This window comes from Hyla sarda, chromosome 5 (genome assembly GCF_029499605.1).
Source record: "Hyla sarda isolate aHylSar1 chromosome 5, aHylSar1.hap1, whole genome shotgun sequence".
Classification (NCBI taxonomy): Eukaryota; Metazoa; Chordata; class Amphibia; order Anura; family Hylidae; genus Hyla; species Hyla sarda.
Genome location: NC_079193.1, coordinates 248143237 through 248165603, shown reverse-complemented (window position 1 = coordinate 248165603; position 22367 = coordinate 248143237).

Sequence of the window (22367 nt, the reverse complement as noted above, 5' to 3'; positions counted from 1 at the left end):
ACAGAAAAATTTTACAATTTCATGTGCAAAAAATAAGCCCCACACAGCTATGTAGATGGAAAAAAAATAAATAAAAAACATATATATATATATATATATATATATATATAGATAGATAGATAGATAGATAGATAGATAGATAGATAGATACAGACAGTACAGACCAAAAGTTTGGACACATCTTCTCATTCAGAGTTTTCTTTGTTATCAGAAAAGTACAAAAAAAAAAGTACAGATTGTCCCACAAAAATAAGCGAATAACATTCGAAGGTGAGGAGAAAAAAAACATGTATGAAAATCCGGGCAGTGGTTAAACTATTGTAACCTGAGGCCATTATAACTCACAGGTACAATACGTTTCAGAAATTCAACTTCTTTATATTTGTGCAGAGAATGAAAGTTATACTTAACAAATGCTGTAAATACAATGGATTATACTGTGTCTCTGCGTAGTAAACATGCACAAGGATCGTACTATTGCTTAGTATATTTTTTGTATTACATATCGTATTCCAGCTGCATTTCTACTATACATTTTTTTTTTACATACAAGTTATCAGCTTTCCCATTTGCGATCATCATCATTATTTTAGACAGGTAAAATGTTTAACATCTTTACTTTGCTGTTTTTTTTTTTGTATACATGTGTTTTTTACAACCTAAAAATAAGTGTTCTCCAGCTAAGAATTTGACATGAGTAGTTACCTGTCAACTTGTAGTGAGAATGTAAAGCTCTGTCACCTTCACTTAACTCTTAGATTGAATCCTTATAAATATGATTCAAATTGTACTGGTCAGCATATGCAGCCTGTATTCTACTCTGCTATGTTCTTTTTCACATAACAGCTTAACTTGCTGCTTCTATGGTGTATGCTTGTATAGTGTAGTGAAACTAGACTCTTCAGATATAATAGTTTTTAAGTATTACTGGAGAGAAGGTATTAAATAATGAAGTGCCCTTCCCAGGTGCTGACCAAGGAAGGAGCAGGGTCACCCTTTCGACCTACTCATGCCTAAGAATATACAAATAATGCCTAATCCAAATCAAATGACACAGGTTAGGGACCCAATCCAGTTAAATTTGTGTATATGTTCTGCCCTTGTATCTGGGAGCAAACTACAAATTCATGGAATTGCTAATAATAGCGCTTTTCAGATTTTTCTCTCATTTTTGCATCAATTTCAACAGTTTCTGTACATTTTATGTGTGTCCTTTATTACTTTATTTTGTGTAACTAGCAAGAACTGTACCTTTGTATATTAAAGCCTAAAACTTTAACTTTTGTCTCATTTCCCTAAAAAATCTTAAAGGGGTACTCCACTGGCTGTGTTAGTGAAATAATACTGTTATTCAGTATGACATGCAGATTGCAGGCATCGTTATTAGAATCACTGCCGCAGAGCGTCTGGATGTGGCAGATTTTTAATGTAATTTTTATTTTATTTAATTTGAATTTATTTAAATTTTTTGATTACCCATTCTGGTGAGCATCGAGCTAGTGGCGAGCTACCACCTGTTCCAGGTGAGCTACCACCTGTTCCAGCCCCTGCCTCTCAGCACACCCCCTTACTCTAAGTTTCCACTGGAAAAGGGAGGGACTGCAGTACCAGCAACTTGGACAGGAGCACATTCAGCTTCTGTGCCATTGGATTAGTCGGGGTATAAAGCTAGAAGTGGCTGCAGTGAAAAAGCTTGTACTTGTACCTTAAAATCGAGCTACCGGTCCTGTTCTAGCCACCTGTTACTGCCCCTGCCTCTCAGCGCCCCCCTGACTGTGAAACTGCAAATGTTTCATTTAATCAGCTATGGTTCATTGTTATCACTCCAAGCTGTTTCATTGTATTCTTGTGATAATTCCACAGGTAATATAATGGCGACGACCATATGGCCTCAGTCATGAAAAGATTACATCAATATTTAAAATTTAAATTTAAGATTTATATTAGATACCCAAGTTTCATGTTCCGGTGTTTACTTTGTACTAATAATGTATGACCACAAAACTCATACTAACAAGGAATCAAATGGCGGCACACTGACAGAGCCAAGAAGTGGCAACAGCATGAGGAGACCATAATCTAGCAGAATGACAGAGCCTAATATTGGTGGCAGCAAGAGGACACCATATAGTGGCTGAAAGACACAGCCTGTGGCTCACGGCAGCATGAGGAGACCATAGGGCCTCACAATCCCTAAGATTAAAAGATGAATTTTTAAATTGAAGATTTATGGTAGCTAGTGCTCCCATAACAATTTGTGGGCAATGTCCCAGCCCCAGCAGCATCAGTAAACCATACAGTGGCTGAATGGCACAGCCTGCAGCTCGCGACAGCATGAGGAGACAATAGGGCCTCACAATCCCTAAGATTAACCCCTTAACGACCAAGGACGAATGTTTACGTCCTTGGCCGGCTCACGCGATATAACGCGGTATCTGAAGCCGGGACCCGGGGCTAATAGCGTGCGGTGCCGCGCGCTGTTAATCCTTTAGGCGCGGCTTTCAAAGTTGAACGCCACGTCTAAAACGAAAGTAAAAGCTTCTCAGCTGTTCAGTGAGGCTTATCGCGACCACCACAGTGAAAATGCGGTGTTCCAATTAGCTGGGATGCGAGCGTAGGTCCTCTTACCTTCCTTTGGAGTGTCCCTTTGGCGATGGATTGCTCCAAGTCTGAGATGCAGGCTTGAGCAATTGACCGCCGATAACACTGATCAATGCAAAGCTATGGCTTTGCAGTAAACAGCGTAAACGATCAGTGTGTGCAGTGTTATAGCCCCCTATGGGAGCTATAACACTGCAAAAAATAAGTGTAAAAAAAAGTTATTAAATGTCATTGAACCCTTTCCCTAATAAAAGTCCAAATCACCCCCCTTTTCCCATAGAAAACAAAAACATGTAAATAAAAATAAACATATCTGGTTTCACCGTGTACGTAATTGTCCGAAGTATAAAAATTTATAATTAATTAAACCGCACGGTCAATGGCGTACGCGCAAAAATATTCCAAAGTCCAGCATAACATATTTTTGGTCACTTTTTCTATCATGAAAAAAATGAATAAAAAGCGATCAAAAAGTCCGATCAATACAAAAATGTTACCACTAAAAACTTCAGATCACGGTGCAAAAAATTAGCCCTCATATCGCCCCATACGCGGTAAAATAAAAAAGGTATAGGGGTCAGAAGATGACAATTTTAAATATATAAATTTTCCTGCATGTAGTTATGATTTTTGTCCAGAAGTACGACAAAATCAAACCTATATGAGTAGGGTATCATTTTAATCGTATGGACCTACAGAATAAAGATAAGGTGTAATTTTTACTGAAAAATCTACTGCGTAGAAACGGAAGCCCCACAAAAGTTACAAAATGGCGTATTTTCTTCAATTTTGTCTCACAATGATTTTTTTTTGTTTTGCCGTAGATTTTTGGGTAACATGACTGATGTCACTGCAAAGTAGAATTAGTGGCGCAAAAAATAAGCCATCATATGGATTTTTAGGTGCAAAATTGAAAGGGTTATGATTTTTAAAAGGTGAGGAGGAAAAAATGAAAGTGCAAAAACGGAAAAACCCGTAGTCCTTAAGGGGTTAAAACATAAATAGAAGATTTATAGTAGCTAGTGCTACCATAAAAGTTTGTAGGTAATGTCCCAGGCCCAGAAGCATCAATAAACCATATAGTGGTTGAATGACACAGCCTGCAGCTCACTGCAGCATAAGGAGACCATAGAGCCTCACAATCCCTAAGATTAAAAGATGAATTTTAAAATTTAAATTGAAGATTTATGGTAGCTAGTGCGACCATGAAAATTTATAGGTAATGTCCCAGGCCCTGCAGCATCAATAAACTATGTAGTAGCTGAATCACACAGCCTGCAGCTTACGGCAGCATGAGTAGAACATTTAGTGGCGGAATGGCACAGCCTGGAGTTGACGGCAGATGAGGAGACCATATAGTGGCTGAATTACACAGCCTGGAGTTGGCAGCAGCATGAGTAGAATATATAGTGGCTGAATGGCATAGCCTGGAGTTGGCAGCATATGAGGAGACCATATAGTGGCTGAATGGCACAGCCTGAAGTAGGCGGAAGCATGTGGAGAGCATATGGTGGCAGAATGAGACAGCCTGGAGTTTGCAGCAGCATCAGGAGTCCTGAAAGTGACCCAATGACAGAGTGGTGCAGTGGGTGGCAATTCCAGTACCCTGTGACAAAGGTGGATAAAAAAATGTCTGATGTGGGGGAATCTTTGTAACTGGGGAGCAGCACCTTAAATCTGTTTGGCACTATCCATATTTGTGAAGTGTTGGTGTGGCACCATGGTTAATCTACTCTGATGCATCAGGCATTGGTGGGTGGAAATCCTAGCTGATTCATGCCTGATTCATCTTCACAAAAGTCTCCACATTTTTCGTGGACAGACAAGCTCTCCTTGGGGTGACTATGGTCCCACTGCACATAACACCAGCTGTGATGGCACACTACTGGTTGGGCAGGACAGCTTTTCCAGGGCAAACTCTGCTAGTTGCAGCCACAAATCAAGTTTGGCTGCCCAGAAGTCCAGCGGATCTTCAAGGTGTGTTGGCATGGGCATGCCAAGGTATGCCACTACCTGCTGGTTCAGGTCCTGCTCCAGGTCTACCTGCTGCTGATGAGTTGTTTCCCTATACGGGTGAAGAAAGGTACTCATCAGTGACTGTAGACTCAGGCTGCTGCTGATGGAGCTGGTACTGCTCCTGCCACCCCACCCCTCCCAGGAGCCATGGAAGTGGAAGGTGAACGCAGATGGGCCCCAGAGCCAGACCTGCGACAGGATGGACGATGGGGCCGATAGGCATTAGCCAACTGACTACATAGGATGTCTCTGTAGTAGGTTAGTTTGTCCTCCCTCTCAGTAAGTGTAAAAAAGGACCCCATTTTGTGGCAGTAGCGATGGTCTAATAAGGTGGAGAGCCAGAAGTCATCCCGCTGCCGAATGGGAACCATTCGGCGGTCACTACGCAAGCAAGTGAGCATGCATCATGCCATTTGTGAAAGTGACTCTGAGGGACTCCCTGACTTCATCTCCACTGCATACTGCCACGGTGTGTCTGGGTCCTCTGTATCGCCTTCCTCATAACCCTCTAACTCCTCTGGCTGCTCCTGATCCTCCACTAATGTCAGATGACAAGAAAAACTGGCCATTTCGTGAAACCTAAACTGTGCTCCACTGTGCCCCTCCCCCTCCTTTTCCTCCTCCAGTTCAGCCCCAACAGGGCTCATGTGGCCGGGAGATGTGGGCACCACGTCTCCATTGCCCTCACCAGGCATTGTTTCCAATATGTGTTGTAGGAAATTAAGCAGTGGAATGACGTCATTCATCCCGTAATCCTGGCAACTGACTAATAATGTGGCTTCCTCAAAGGGCCTAAGCAAACGGCAGGTGTCACGTATAAGCTGCCACTGGTTCACATTGAAGTTACACAGGGGAGTTCCCCTATCTGCTTGGATCATCAAGAAATCGGTGATGGCTTTTCTCTGTTCATATAGTCTGTCCAACATATGGAGGGTGGAATTCCAACGTGTGGCAACGTCGCAAATAAGACTATGTTGGGGGATGCCATTCTGACTCTGCAGCTCAAGGAGGGTGTGCTTTGCGGTGCATGAGTGAATGAAGTGCATGCAAAGTTTCCTTCCCATTGTTAGGATGTCTTGCAAATGAGGGGAACACTTCAGGAACCGCTTGACAACCAGACTGAACATGTGTGCCATACAGGGCGTATGGCTCAGCCTTCCTTGTCGCAGCGCAGACAAGATGTTCTTCCCATTGTCAGTCACCATGGTTCCCAGTTCCAGTTTTCGTGGAGTAAGCCATGCTCCGATTTTTTTATGAATTACTTTTAGCAGTTCCTCCCCTGTGTGACTCCGTTCGCCAAGGCAAACCATGAGAAGAACAGCGTGACACCGCCATGTCCTGCACACGTGGAGGATGAGGAGGCGGAGTCGCACACTGTCACAGGACCAACGGCCTGAGAGCGTGGAGGAGGAAGCAGTGTGACCTGTCCAAGTTGGTGTTGTGGCTGTGCAGGAACCACATTCACCCAGTGGGCCGTAAAGGGCATGTATTGTCCCTGACCATAGTTACAGCTCCAGACGTATGCCCACCTTCTCTTCCACAAAATTGTGCAGGGCTGGTACTGCCTTTTTCGCGAAGAAATGAAACCTCGGCTCGACACAAGCCATCAGTTCTCTGAAAGGTGCAGAGTCCACCACTTGAAAAGGGAGGGACTGCAGCACCAGCAACTTGGACAGGAGCGCATTCAGCTTCTGCGCCGTTGGATGAGTGGGCACACACTGTTGTCTCTTGGACATGGCTTCGCCGATGGATTGTTGGCAGATGACTGACTAAAAGTAGGAGGAACAGGAGCATTTGGAGTGACAGAAGAAGGGTATGACACACAGCTCCCTTCGGCTGAGGTGGTGAAGCCTTGGCTGGCTGAAAGAGGGAGCGGCGTGCCACTGGGTGATGCAGCAGGCTGGACCACTACATCGGAGCCATGGTTCTCCCAGGCTGCTTTATGGTGGCGCAGCATATGTTGACGCAGGGCCGTGGTGCCAACATTGGGACCCTGGCCAGGCTTCACCTTCTGCCGACACATCTTGCTTGTGGCTATGTTAACCTCCTACAGATGCTTGAAGAAAAACTGCTACACAGCCGAGTAGCTGATTTTTCTACCAACAATCCGCACTAAATGACTGCTACTGCTGACGTCTCCGGGAAGGTAGGCAGACGTAAAGCAGGTGGTCTCTCCCGGGCACGTTTGGCTCCAGAATTTCCACTTCTGCCTCCATGCTGACTGCCAACCATGCTACCACCTTGCTGGCTCAGCTGCTGTCTAGCGAGCAAACTGCAACCCTCTTCTCCTGATGATGATTAAGCCCCTTCTGCATCCAGCTCACAATTGAGATCGGCTTCATCATCATCAACAAGTGTCTGAACGTCACTGATTTCCTCCTTAGGTTCCTCAACAGTGTATGCTTCAGGACCCTGAATGCTGGCAACACCGCCTCCCACATCACTCTCCTCATCACTACTTGCCCGCCTAGCGGAGGAAGTGGTGGATGTCTCCTCCACTTCTTGGCTGGGCAGTAGCTGCTGACTGTCCTCTATTAAATCGTTCTCACTGAATAGTGGAGCTGAACCCACAGCGTACGATACTTCTTTAGGGGAGGGAACAGCATAAGACAGAGGCAATGGGAGGACAGGAACTGCTCCCGGGCCATGCTTAGGTTGTGTCTAAGGAACCCACCGACTGTTGACTAGGGGTATCAGATGTCACTTGTGATGAAGTGAATGACTGTGTTGTTAACCAATCAATGATGTCAGATGGGTTGCTGGTCGAGACACGACCACTAGCTGATACCGGGAGCTCAGGCCTCTTGCTGCGACTCCTGCTGCTACTCGTCCCTAGTCTACTGCGACCTCTGCCTGATGAATTTCAGCCCCTGACACTCCTCTGTGGGTATATGGGGGGAGTACAATAGGTTTCACTACGCTTAAAAGAGTATTTGTCTAGAAAAGCAGCAGGTGTGTACTTTTGGCTGTCCTTTCACAGTAACTAGGCTCTTGACAGATTAACAGGTACAAAATAGTACACTATTTAGATGTAGGTAGGTGATATGCACCTATTAGGGCAGAAAAATGCACTACAGTACGCTTAAAAAGTATTTGAGTACAGCCGGTGAGTACTTTTGCCTGTCCTTTCAAAGCATCTTGGCCCTTGACAGATTAACAGGTACAAAATAGTACACTATTTAGATGTAGGTGTGGTGACTGGTTCTGCCAGAACCCATAGGGTTAATGATTTCTAGCCCAGTTGTTCGTTTTGGTTGCTGGGACGATGCCTCTGTGCTCCTGGGTGTGGTTCAGCTTGCTGAGCCAAGTAGAGTCCTCCTGGTGGCAGCTCAGGCATATATATGGATGCCCTTTTCAGTCATTCTCTGCTTGTGATAGTTCTTAGTAACTTACCAAGCTATCTCAGTTTTCATTCTGTTTATTCTGGTTTTGGGACTTTTGGCTTGGCTTTTGACTTTCCTTTGATACTCTTCCTTTGATACTCTGTTACTGTACTTTGTGCTCTCCACCCTCTGACTATGTATTTTTATGTGTGCGTGTTTGGGTTTGTTTTCTGCTAGTCGTGTACCTCCAGCCTTTCCCGACCTTTTGTCAGTTTTGTAGTTTATTGCTTTGACTTTTTGACTGTCCATCACTTAGTTAGGAAGGGACTGTCACTGTGGTTACGGACCTGTCGTCTAGGGCAAGTACGTAAGTAGGGAGGGACAGGGGAGTGGGCGAGAATAGTGTGCACTCCTTCCCTTCCCAGACGTGACAGTAGGTATGTGGTATGCACTTATGAGGGTAGAAAAATGCGCTACAGTATGCTTAAAAAACGTATTGGAGCACAGCACCAGCCGGTGAGTACTTTTGCCTGTCCTTTCACAGTAACTAGGCCCTTGTCAGATTAACAGGTCCAAAATAGTACACTACTTAGATGTAGGTATGTGGTATGCACTTTTGTGGGCACAAAAATGCGCTATAGTATGCTTAAAGAAGTAGTGGAGTAAAACACCAGCCGGTGATTACTTTTGCCTGGACTTTCACAGTATCTAGGCCCTTGATAGATTAACAGGTACAAAATAGTACACTATTTAGATGTAGGTACGTGGTGTGTACTTATGAGGGCAGAAAAGTGCGTTACATTATGATTAAAAAACGTATTGGAGTAAAACACCAGTCGGTGATTACTTTTGCCTGGCCTTTCACAGTATATAGGCCCTTGACAGTTAATGGCTGCAGAAAAAATTATTTTCGGTGAAAAATGCACTGCTCTCTGTCCACCAGAACACTGACGCGACTATGAGGTGAAACGCTGCTGTAAAAATCTTGTTTGTGTAACACATAGCGCTGTCCTATCTCTCTACAGTGAAAGGATGAAGTGACGAGCTGGAATATGGCTGCTGATTATATAGGGCTGTGACATCACAGGGGTGACTGGCTGCTGATAGGCTGCATCCTGCATGTAATTCAGGGTCATCTCGCCTACCCGCCATCCCGCTTTGCCTTCCCGCCTTCCCAGATTTCCTTGCTCCATGTCCTCACATGTGGATTTGCCATTTTTTGATGCCCTGAAACTTGGACTGCACTAAATGGAGTTTAATGAAGTGATTTGTGGGATAGAATTCGCATTAGCTGCAAATAAAAATTTTTATGAAATTCGTAATGGATTCGGATTCGTCAGATTCGATCTGCTCATTTCTAATGATAACCATACTTACCTGACCGTGATCCATGCTCCTTTTCTTCCAATAGAGCTTCCTGATGTCACTGCTGCAGCGGGGCCCATCAGAGAAGCAGCAGTGGTGATATCAGGAAGCTCTACCCGTGCCACAAGCCAGCTCTGGTATGAAAATAACAGAGGAAGATAGCGGGAGAATAGGAGCATGGATCGCGGTCAGGTTAGTATGGTTATCATCACTGTGTCACCCACCGACAGGTAAGTGCAGGTGACATTGATGACAGATTTTCTTTTAAAATCAACAGGTGTCAGAAAATTTAACAGATTTGTAAATAACTTCTGTTGAAAAATAACTTCTGTTGAAAAGTACTCATCAGCTGCTGTATTCTCTAGAGAATGTTTTATAGTTCTTTCCAGTCTGATCACAGTGCTCTCTGCTGACACCTTTGTACGTATCACCTAGGGATGAGCGAATTGAATCTGATGAATCCGAATTTGTTACGAATTTCAGGAAAATTCGATTCACAACGAATGCGAATATCACCGCAATTCGACCACGCAAATAGCTTTATTAAACTCCATTTAGTGCGGTTCAGGCTCCAGGGCCTCTAAAATGCTGGATTCACATGTGAGGACATGGGGCAAGTAATCCTGGGAAGGTGGTAGGTGGGATGACCCTGAATCACATGCAGCATGCAGCCTATCAGCAGCCAGTCAACCCTGTGATGTCACAGCCCTATATAGTCGGCAGCCATATTGCGGCCAGTCATTTCAGCCTTTTATTGCAGAGAGGGACAGAGAGCAGTGTGTTGCACAGAAAATCTTTTTTATACATAGAACCAATAGGTGTGTGGAACACACCAGTATGTGAAACTCCAAGGAGTAAAAACAGAATACAGTGTATGGTTAAAATTATTTTATTAAATAATTCATACAAAATCAATCAATACATATAAATAAATGTTTTATTTAAAAAAAAACACGTAAATATATAGATTAAAAGAACGGGGGTACTGGGGTGAAAAAATCCTAGAAAATCCTAGGAAACCAGATAAGTAAATGAATAGAATATAAGTATACAGTATAGAGATCTGACTCTACTATATAGAGTGCTGGTGCTGTAAAAGTGCAAACACTGTGCAATTAGAACTAAGTGCAAGGAAACTTGCATAAGTAAATAAAATACGCTTATGTGATACATCCATTTAATAAAAGAAACAGGTGACAGTGCAAATAGCATCAGATACCATAAAAGTAGCATTAAAATAGCAGTATGCAGTCCTATGCACAGCACTGAACAGTATTAGCAATGGAATGATTGCTATAAATAGTCCCCTATGGGGACTATTAACCCCTTCAGGACCAAGCCCATTTTGGCCTTAAGGACCAGATCGTTTTTTGCACATCTGACCACTGTCACTTTAAACATTAATAACTCTGGAATGCTTTTAGTTATCATTCTGATTCCGAGACTGTTTTTTCGTGACATATTCTACTTTAACATGGTGGTAAATTTTTGAGGTAACTTGCATCCTTTCCTTGTGAAAAATCCTAAAATTTGATGAAAAATTTGAAAATTTTGCATTTTTCTAACTTTGAAGCTCTCTGCTTGTAAGGAAAATGTATATTACAAATAAAAAAAATTTTTATTCACATATACAATATGTCTTCTTTATGTCTGCATCATAAAAGTGACGAGTTTTTACTTTTGGAAGACACCAGAGGGCTTCAAAGTTCAGCAGCAATTTTCCAATTTTTCACAAAATTTTCAAACTCACTATTTTTCAGGGACCAGTTCAGGTTTGAAGTGGATTTGAAGGGTCTTCTTATTAGAAATACCCCACAAAAGACCCCATTATAAAAACTGCACCCCCAAAAGTATTCAAAATGACATTCAGTCATCATTTTAACCCTTTAGGTGTTTCACAGGAATAGAAGCAAAGTGAAGGAGAAAATTCACAATCTTCATTTTTACACTCGCATGTTCTTGTAGACCCAATTTTTGAATTTTTACAAGGGGTAAAAGGAGAAAATGTATACTTGTATTTGTAGCCGGATTTCTCTCGAGTAAGCACATACCTCATATGTCTATGTAAAGTGTTCGGCGGGCGCAGTAGAGGGCTCAGAAGGGAAAGAGCGATAAGGGGATTTTGGAGAGTACGTTTTTCTGAAATGGTTTTTGGGAGGCATGTTGCATTTAGGAAGCCCCTATGGTGCCAGAACAGCAAAAAACCCTCACATGGCATACCATTTTGGAAACTAGACCCCTTGAGGAATGTAATAAGGAATAAAGTGAGCCTAATTACCCCACAGGTGTTTCACGACTTTTGCATATGTAAAAAAAAAAAAAAAATGTGTGTTTCCCCCCAAATTTCACATTTTTCCAAGGGTTAATAGCAGGAAATATCCCCAATATTTGTAACCCCATCTCTTCTGAGTATGGAGGTACCCCATAAGTTGACCTGAAGTGCACTATGGGCGAACTACAATGCTCAGAAGAGAAGGAGTCATATTTGGCTTTTTGAGAGCAAATTTTGCTCGGGGAGCATGTCGCATTTAGGAAGCCCCTAAGGTGCCAGAACAGCAAAAAAATAAAACACATGGCATACCATTTTGGAAACTAGACCCCTTGAGGAACGTAACAAGGGGTACAGTGAGCATTTGCCCCCCACTGGTGTCTGACAGATCTTTGGAACAGTGGGCTGTACAAGTTTTCATTTTCACGGACCACTGTTCCAAAGATCCGTCAGACACCTGTGGGGGGTAAATTCTCACTGCACACCTCATTACATTCCGTGAGGGGTGTCGTTTCCGAAATGGGGTCACATGTGGGGTTTTGTTTTTTTTGCGTTTGTCAAAACCGCTGTAACAATCAGCCACCCCTGTGCAAATCACCTCAAATGTACATCGTGCGCTCTCCCTTCTGGGCCTTGTTGTGCGCCCCCAGAGCCCTTTGCGCTCACATATGGGGTATCTCTGTAGTCGGGAGAAATTGCGTTACAAATTTTGGGGGGCTTTTTTCCCTTTTACCTCTTGTGAAAAGTATAGGGCAACATCAGCATGTTAGTGTAAAAAATAAAAAAATTTTACACTAACATTCTGGTGTAGACCCCAACATTTCCTTTTCATGAAGGGTTAAAGAAGAAAAAGCCCTCCAAACCTTGTAACGCAATTTCTCCCGAGTACAGCGATACCCCATATGTGACCCTAAATTGTTGCCCTGAGATACGACAGGGCTCCAAAGTGAGAGCGCCATGTGCATTTGAGGCCTAAATTAGGGATTTGCATAGGGGTGGACATAGGGGTATTCTACGCCAGTGATTCCCAAACAGGGTGCCTCCAGCTGTTGCAAAACTCCCAGCATGCGTGGACAGTCAACGGCTGTCCGGCAATACTGGGAGTTGTTGTTTTTCAACAGCTGGAGGCTCTGCTTTGGAAACAGTGGTGTACCGGACGTTCTTATTGGGGGAGGGGGGCTGTGTAGGGGTATGTGTATATGTAGTGTTTTTAACTTTTTATTTTATTTTGTGTTAGTGTAGTGTAGTGTTTTTAGGGTACAGTCACATGGGCGGGGGATTACAGCGAGTTTCCCAGCGCAAAATTTGCTGCATCTCAATGCGAGAAACCCACTGTAAAAGCCTCGCCCATGTGAATGTACCCTGTACATTCACGGGGGTGGCGGGGGGGGGGGGGGGGTTGCACCAGCTGCATGGTCTGTTAGTGCATGCTGGGAGTCATAGTTTTGCAACAGCTGGAGGCACACAGGTTAGGAAACACTGAGTTAGAAACAGACAATGTTTCCCAACCAGTGTGTCTCCAGTTGTTGCAAAACTACAACTCCCAGCATGCCCAGACAGCTGAAGGGCATGCTGGGAGTTGTAGTTCGGCAACATCTGAAGGGCCAGATGTTGCTGAACTAAAACTCCCAGCATGCCTGGACAGTCAGTGCATACTGGGAGTTGTAGTTTTGCAACAGCTGGAAGAGCACAGATTGGAGACCATTATACAATGGTCTCCAAACTGGGGCCCTCCAGATGTTGCAAAACCACAACTCCCAGCATGCATGGTCTGTTAGTGCATGCTGGGAGTTATAGTTTTGCAACAGCTGGAGGCACACAGGTTAGGAAACACTGAGTTAGAAACAATGTTTCCCAACCAGTGTGTCTCCAGTTGTTGCAAAACTACAACTCCCAGCATGCCCAGACAGCTGAAGGGCATGCGGGGAGTTGTAGTTCGGCAACATCTGAAGGGCCAGATGTTGCTGAACTAAAACTCCCAGCATGCCTGGACAGTCAGTGCATGCTGGGAGTTGTAGTTTTGCAACAGCTGGAAGAGCACAGATTGGAGACCATTAGACAATGGTCTCCAAACTGGGGCCCTCCAGATGTTGCAAAACTACAACTCCCAGCATGCCCAGACAGCCAAAGGCTGTCTAGGCATGCTGGGAGTTGTAGTTTTCAGACTCCTAGAAGCAGCAGTGAAGATCTTCACTGCTGCCTCTGAGGACTACATACTTACCTGCCGGTCCCGTCGCTGCTCCTCCACGTGGCCGGTCCTGCCGCTGCTCCTCGGTCCCGCCGCTGCTCCAGGTAAGTCCGCCGGCCCCCACGTGTTCCCCCCCTATGCCGCAGGTCCCCGCGAGCCCCTGCAGCCTTCGTCCCCCGTTCTGCCCGACTTTCAGGGGCGGGCAGTGCGGGGGATCTGAACTTTCACCCCAGATCACTGTGATTGGTCCACAGGGACCAATCACAGTGATCGCTGACCAGGACCATCAATGGATGGTCCTGGGGGTGAAGCAGAAGTTGTCCCCTGCTGGAAACAGCGGGACTTCTGCCAGTTAACCCGTGCGATGCTGCGCATCGCCGGGTTAACTGAATGTCATTTATAAACGCCAGGATGCGCGAACGCACTGCACAACCCGGCGTTTATATATGACATTCTGCGGGAAGGGGTTAAAGTGTAAAAATAAAAGTAAAAAAACTAAAAAATAAAAGTAAAAAAACTAAAAAATAAAAGTAAAAAAAATGTGAAAACCCCCATCCCCCAATAAAAACGTAAATTGTCCCATTTTCCCTATTTCACCCCCAAAAAGTGTAAAAAAATTTGTTATATACATATTTGGTATCGCCGCGTGCATAAATATCCCAACTATTAAAATAAAATGTTAATGATACCGTACGGTGAACGGCGTGAACGTAGAAAAAAAAAGTCCAAAATGGCAGCTTTTTTTTTTTATAACATTTTATTCCCAAAAAATGTATTAAAAAAGTATTAAAAGTTTTATATAAGCAAATATGGTATCAATAAAAAGTACAGATCACGGCACAAAACTTGAGCCCTCATACCGCCGCTTATACGGAAAAATGTAAAAGTTATAGGTCTTCAAAATAGGGGGATTTTAAACATACTAATTTGGTTAAACAGTTTGCAATTTTTTTTGAGCGCAACAGTAATAGAAAAGTAGATTATCATGGGTATCATTTTAATCTTATTGACCCAAAGAATAAAGAATAGTGTTGCTCGCGAATATTCGCAATGCGAATTTTATTGGCGAATATTGCATATTCGCGTATATAGCACTATGTATTCGCAATTACAAATATATATATATTTTTTTTACAGTACACATGACAGTGATCATCCCTCTCTGCTTCCAGCTTGTGTGGTGTAAAGAAGGCTCTAATACTACTGTGTGAGACTGGCGTACGAATTTTTGCATATGCAAATTTTCACTTATGCTAATTTTTGTATATGCTAATTTGCGCATATGTAAATGTTCTCATATGCAAATTTGCACATTTGCTAATTTTCGCATATGCAAATTTCCTCATATGCGAAAATAAACGCGAATATTACGAATATGCGAATTTAGCGAATATATGACGAATATTCGTCCATATATTCGCGAAATATCGTGATTTAGAATATAGCCTATGCCGCTCAACACTAATAAAGAACACGTCATTTTTACCGTAAATTGTACGGAGTGAAAGCGAAGCCTTCCAATTGCGGTCTTCTTTTTAATTTCCCCACACAAATAGTATTTTTTTGTTGCGCCAAATTTTATGGTAAAGTGAGGGATGGCATTACAATGGGCAACTGGTCGCGCAAAAAACAAATCCTCATACTAGTCTGTGGATGAAAATATAAAAGAGTTATGATTTTTTGAGACCTGGGCTGAGACCTTAAGGGGTTAATAAAACATCTATTTATATATATTGATTGATTTTGTATGCATACCCTATGAACTATTTAATAAAATAATTTTAACCATACACCGTATTCGGTTTTTACTCCTTGGGGTTTCACATACTGGTGTGTTCCACACACCTATTGGTTCTATATTTAAATGTTGGTTCCTGTGAACCCCTAACTTATTATTTTGAAATCATTGATTTTACTAGAGCCTACATATAGGAAGGACAGTTTCTTTGTTGAGAAAAGTTTTTAAAGCAGTGATTCACCTCCAGCCCAAATCCAGCCTCGAATCACTGATAGGGAAGGGAGTGAGATTGAGAGAGAAAGTGCAACTTTTAGTGTAGTACACAGCAACTGTGTGCTGCAGCACTGGTGTGTACTGCTGGTGTTGTACACAAATACTTTTTTAAGCGCACTGGAGCACATTGTCCTCCCCCCATAAGTGCATATTACATAAGTGCATCTAAGTGGTGTACTATTATGTTCCTGTTAAAGTCTTAAGGGCCTAGATACTGTCAAAGGCCAGCAAAAGGTAAACACCTGCTGGTGTTGTAGACAAATACTGTTTTAAGCGCACTGGAGCGCATTGTCATCCCATCATAAGTGCATACCACATACGTACATCTAAATGGAGTGCTATTTTTTTACTGTTTAAGTTTTAAGGGCCTAGATACTGTGAAAGGCAAGCCAAAAGTACGCACCTGCTGGTGTTGTAGACAAATACTGTTTTACAGAGATGCAAAAATAGGAAGGCTCCAAGCAAGGGCGCTATCCCATATAGTATACAGTGGATAAAATCCCAAATAATTAAAATAAAATAAAATAAAGGAAAGGAGTGACTCAATGGACTAGCAGAACTCATACTTTATTTTAAAGAAAGTAGTCTGCATGTACATCCATAGGCAAGACGCGTTTCGGGTACAGTATTACCCTTTATCAATTACATCTGCAATTGATAAAGGGTAATACTGTACCCGAAACGCATAAATAGAGGGTAATACTGTACTGGAGCACGTTGTCCTCCCCTCATAAGTGCATACCACATCCATACATCTAAGTGGTGTACCATTTTGTTCCTGTTAAAGTCTTAGGGGGCTAGATACTGTGATAGGCCAGGCAAAAGTGGCAGCAGGAGTCGCAGCGAGAGGCCTGAGGTCCCGCTATCAGCTAGTGGTCGTGTCTCTACCAGCAACCCATCTTCCTCAGACACAACCCTCAGTTGGCATGGCCCGGGAGCAGTTCTTGTCCCATGCTGTTCCTTCCTCTACAGAAGTATCTTATGCTGTTGGTTCAGCTCCACTATTCAGTGAGGATGATCTCATAGAGGACAGTCAGCAGCTACTGCCCAGCCAAGAAGTGGAGGAGACATCTGCCACTTCCTCTGCTAGGCGGGCAAGTAGTGATGAGGCGAGTGACGTAGGAGGTGGTGTTGCCAGTGTTCAGGGTCCTGAAGCAAACTGTTGAGGAACCTGAGGAGGACATCAGTGACGTGCAGACACAACTTGATGATGATGAAGTCGATCGCACTTGGGAGCCGGGTGCCGAAGGGCCTTCATCATCATCAGTAGAAGAGGGTTAAAGGTTGCCCGTGAGGCAGCACCTGAGCCAGCAAGATGGTAGAATGGTTGGCAGTCAGCATGGTGGAAATTCTGGAGCCAAACGTGCCCAGGGGAGACCACCTGCTTCGTGGCAGCCTATCTTCCCGGGAGGTAGTGGTCAGGGGTTCCTGGAGAGGATGGCAGTAGCAGTCAACTAGTGTGGACTGTTGGTGAGAAAATCAGCTACTCGGCGGTGTGGCAGTTTTTTTTTTATCAAGCATCCGGAGGAGGTTAACATAGCCACATGCAATATGTGTCGGCAGAAGGTGAAGTGTGGCCAGGGTCTCAATGTTGGCACCATGGCCCTGCGTTAACATATGCAGCGCCACCATAAGGCGGCCTGGAAAAACCGTGGCTACGATGCAGTGGTCCAGCCTGCTGCATCACTCTGTGGCACTTCGCTCCATGTTTCAGCCAGCCAAGGCTCCACTACCTCAGCCGAAGGAAGCTATCTGTCATACCCTCCTTCTGCTGCTCCAGATGCTCCTGTTCCTCCTACTTTGAGTCAGTCATTCCACCAGAAATCCATCGGTGAAGCCATGTCCAAGAGACAACAGTATGCTCCCACTCATCCAACGGCGCAGAAACTGAATGTGCTTCTGTCCAAGTTGCAGCTGCTGCAGTCCCTCCCTTTTCTAATAATGGACTCTGCACCTTTCAGAGAGGAGAAGGTGGGCCAATCATTGAGCCTGTCAGGGTTTAACAAAGTGCACGAGAGCGCCGACGTCTGGAGCTTTAACAATGGTCAGGGACAATTCATGTCCTTTACGGCCCACTGGGTGAATGTGGTTCCTGCATAGCCACATCAGCAACATGGACAGGTCATGCCACTTCCTCCTACAAGCTCTCAGGCCATTGGTCCTGTGACAGTGTGCAACTCTGCCTCCTCATCCTCCACCGTTTCCTCAGCCAACACTGCACGGACAAATCTAAGTACCCCTTCAGCATACTACGTGTGCAGGGCACGGTGGTGTCACGCTGTTCTTCTCATGGTTTGCCTTGGTGAAAGGAGTCACACAGTGGAGGAACTGTTAAAAATTAATTCATAAAGAAATCGGAGCATGGCTTACTCCACGAAAACTGGAAATGGGAACCATGGTGACCGACAACTGGAAGAACATCTTGTCTGCGCTGCGACAAGGAAGGCTGAGCCATGCGCCCTGCATGGCACACGTGTCCAATCTGGTTTTCAAGTGATTCCTGAACTGTTCTCACATTAGCAAGACATCCTAAAAATGGGAAGGGAACTTTGCATGCACTTCAGCCATTTGTACACCGCAGAGCACACCCTCCTTGAGCTGCAGCATCAGAATGGCATCCCCCAATATAGTCTAATTTGCTATGTTGCCACAAGTTGGAATTCCACCCTCCATATGTTGGACCAACTATACGAACAGAGAAAAGCCATCACCAATTTCTTGATGATCCAAGCTGATAGGGGGACTCCCCTGTGTAACTTCAATGTCAATCAGTGGCAGCTCATACGTGACACCTGCAGTTTGCTCAGGCCCGTGAGGAAGCCACATTATTAGTCAGTTGCCAGAATTATGGGATGAGCTACGTCATTCCACTGCTTCATTTCCTACAACACATGTCGAAACTGATGGCTGGTCAGGGCATTGGAGAGGTGGCGCCTACATCTCATAACCACATCAGCCCTGTGGGGGCTGAACTGGAGGAGGAGGAGGGGGAGGGGCACAGTGGAGCACAGTTTAGGTTAGCAAAATGGGCAGTTTTTCTAGTCATCTGACAGGAGAGGAGGAGAAGGAGCAGCCAGAGGAGCTAGAGGGTTATGAGGAAGGCGAGACAGAGGACCCAGACACACCGTGGCAGTATGCAGCGGAGATATAGGCAAGGAGTCCCTCTGAGTCACTTGCACAAATGGCACGATGCATGCTCAGTTGCTTGTGTAGTAACAGCTGAATTGTCACCATTCAGCAGTGGGATGATTTCTGGCTCTCCACCTTATTGGACCCTCGCTTCCACTGAGAGGGAGGACAAACTAACCTACTACAGAGACATCCTAAGTAGTCAGTTAGCCAAAGCCTATCGGCACCATCGTCCATACTCTCGCAGGTCTGACTCGGTGGGCTCTCTGCACTCACCTTCCACTGCCATGACTACTGGGGATGGGTGAGGTGGCAGGAGCAGTACCAGCTTCATTGGTAGTAGCCTGAGTCTGCAGTTGCTGATGAGTACCTTTCTTCACCCACATAGTGAAGCAACTAATCAGCAGCAGGTAGACCTGGAGCAGGACCTGAATCAGCAGGTGGTGGCACACCTTGACATGACCATGCCAACACAACTTGAAGATCCACTGGACTTCTGGGCAGTCAAACTTGAGATTTTGCCCTTGAAAAGCTGTCCTGCCCGGCCAGTAGTGTGCCATTAGAGCGAGTGTTTAGGACATAGTCACCCCAAGGAGAACTGTCCATGAAAAATGTGGATAGACTGAGCTTTGAGCTTTGTGAAGACGAATCAAGCATGGATCAGCCAGGATTTCCACCTACCAATGCCTGATGCATCAGCTGAGATTACCCATGGTGCCACACCAACACTTCAAAAATATGGATAGTGCAAAACAGATTTAAGGCGCTGCTCCCCATTTACAAACATTGCTCCGCATTGGACCTTTTTTCACCCACCTTCGTCACCGGGTACTGGTTTTGCCACCCACTGCACCACACCGGGTCACTTTCAGGACTCCTGATGCTGCTGCTGCCACCTCCAGACTGTCTCATTCAGCCACCATATGTTCTCCTCATGCTGCCGCCACCTCCAAGCTGTTTCATTCAGCCACCGTAGGGTCTCCTCATGCTGCCTCAAACTCCAGGCTGTGTCATTCAGCCACCATATGGTCTCCTCATGCTGCCGCAAACTCCAGGCTGTGTCATTTAGCCACCATATGGTCTATTCATGCTTCCACCACCTCCTGGCTGTGTCATTCAGCCACCATATGGTCTCCTCATGCTGCTGCAAACTCCAGGCTGTGTCATTCAGCCACCATATGTTCACCTCGTGCTGCTGGAAACTCTGCGCTGTGTCATTCAGTCACAATATGGTCTCCTCATGCTGCCCCCACCTCCAGGCTGTGTCATTCAGCCACTATATGTTCTCATTAGTGGCATATTCCTTTTTCGAATTTGCGATGTTTCGCAAATATATGGACAAATATTCGCATAATAACAAATAACGAAACTTGCATATTTGATATATTCGTGGTTATTTTTGCTTTGCGTAAATGTGCATCCGAGTATTTGCTTGCGCATATGCGCATGCGGATATCTATCTATCTATATTAACTATCTCTTAATTCTTGGTCTATTCTCTAAACAGAAGTGATAATGGGTCTATGACATTTTTTATTTTTAATATTGCCATGTCATATTCACGAATATCGTCACTATCTAGCTACCTATCTAATTTTATTGACAACATTCGCGAATATGAGGATATTTGCATATTCTCATATTCGCGAATATTTGCTCTCCAGTCTAATACAGTAAATAGTATAGGAGCCTTCTTTAGACCACAAGCTGGAAGCAGGGAGGGATGAGATCACTGTGATGTGTTTTGTGTGAAAAAAAAGTATGAATATTCATAATTATGAATACATATTGCTATATTCGCCATATTCACGAATATGCAAATATGCAAAATTCACAATAAATATTCGAATTGCGAATATTCGCGCTCAGCACTACTCATCATGCTGCCGCAAACTACAGGCTGTGTCATTCAGCCACCATATTGCCTCCTCATGCTTCCACAAACTCCAGGCTGTTTCATTCAGCCACCATATTGTCTCCTCATGCTTCCGCAAACTCCAGGCTGTGTCATTCAACCAACATATGGTCTCCTCATGCTGCCACCACCTCCAGGCTGTGTCATTCAGCCACCATATGGTCTCCTCATGCTGCCGTAAACTCCAGGCTGTGCCATTCAGCCACTATATGGTATCCTCATGCTGCCACAAACTCGAGGCTGTGTCATTCAGCCACCAAATGTTCTAGTCATGCTGCCCCAAACTCCATGCTGTGTCATTCAGCCACCATATGGTCTACTCGTGCGTTTGAAAACTCCAGGCTGTGTCATTCAGCCACTACATGGTTTCCTCATACTGCCACCACCTCCAGGCTGTGTCATTCAGCCACTATATGGTCTCCTCATGCTGCTTGTACATTACTTAAACATTTTAAGGTAACACTAGCTACCATGAATCTTCAATTTAAATTTAAAAATTCATCTTTTAATCTTAGGGATTGTGAAGCCCTATTGTCTCCTCATGTTGTCGCCACCTCCGGGCTGTGTCATTCAGACACTATATGGTCTCCTCATGCTGCTTGTACATTACTAAATAATTTTAAGGTAGCACTTTAAGTTGTCATTTATTGTCCCCTTAACGTTTTTATTCATTCATATTGGTTTTCTTTTATTTCTGACCCTTTTATTCCCATAAGGTATTTATATCTTACAGTGAGAGTTTAAGATATTTTTAAAAGTCTCCCATTTAGTGTCAGTATTCTTGTTTTTGAGGACATTATCCCATTTTATATTGTTAAGGGCTTCTCTGAGTTCGTCAAACTGCATTTCTAAAGTTCAAGTTTTTGTGGCCCCTCGCAAGATTCCCTTATTGAAGTACAAGCTATAATGTATTATATTAGATGTCCTTCTACTTGCAAATTAGTTACTCTGTCAGGTCTGTTGGTTAATATTAAGTCTAGCAGGGCGGCCCCTCTGGTTGGGCCCTGCACCATTTGGGACAGATAATTGTCTTTAGTTATAGTCAGAAACCTGTTTCCTTTATGAGATTCACAGGTCTCAGTCTCACAGTTTATATCAGGATAGCTAAAGTCCCCCATTATTATCAAATCATTTTGATTTGCTGCCTTGTTTATTTGCCTCAGTAATTGATCTTCTGCCTCTTCCATTATGTTTGGTGGCTTATAGCAAACACCGTCAGAATTTCTTTATTTTTATCTCCATATATTTCTACCCGTAATGACTCCACATTATCGTTTCCCTCCCATACATCCTTGAGCAGTGTGGCTTTCAGACTCGATTTCACATGCAGACAAACTCCTCCCCCTTTCCATTTTGTCTGATCCTTCCTGAATATAACCCTGTATGCTGACCGCCCAGTCACAGCTATCATTCAACCAAGTCTCTGTTATACCCATTATGTCATAATCCTCCTCCGACATTATCAACTCCAGTTCATCAGTTTTATTGGGCAGACTTCTTGCATTAGTCAACATGCAATGGAACGGTGCATTTTTTTCTCTCTGAAGCCT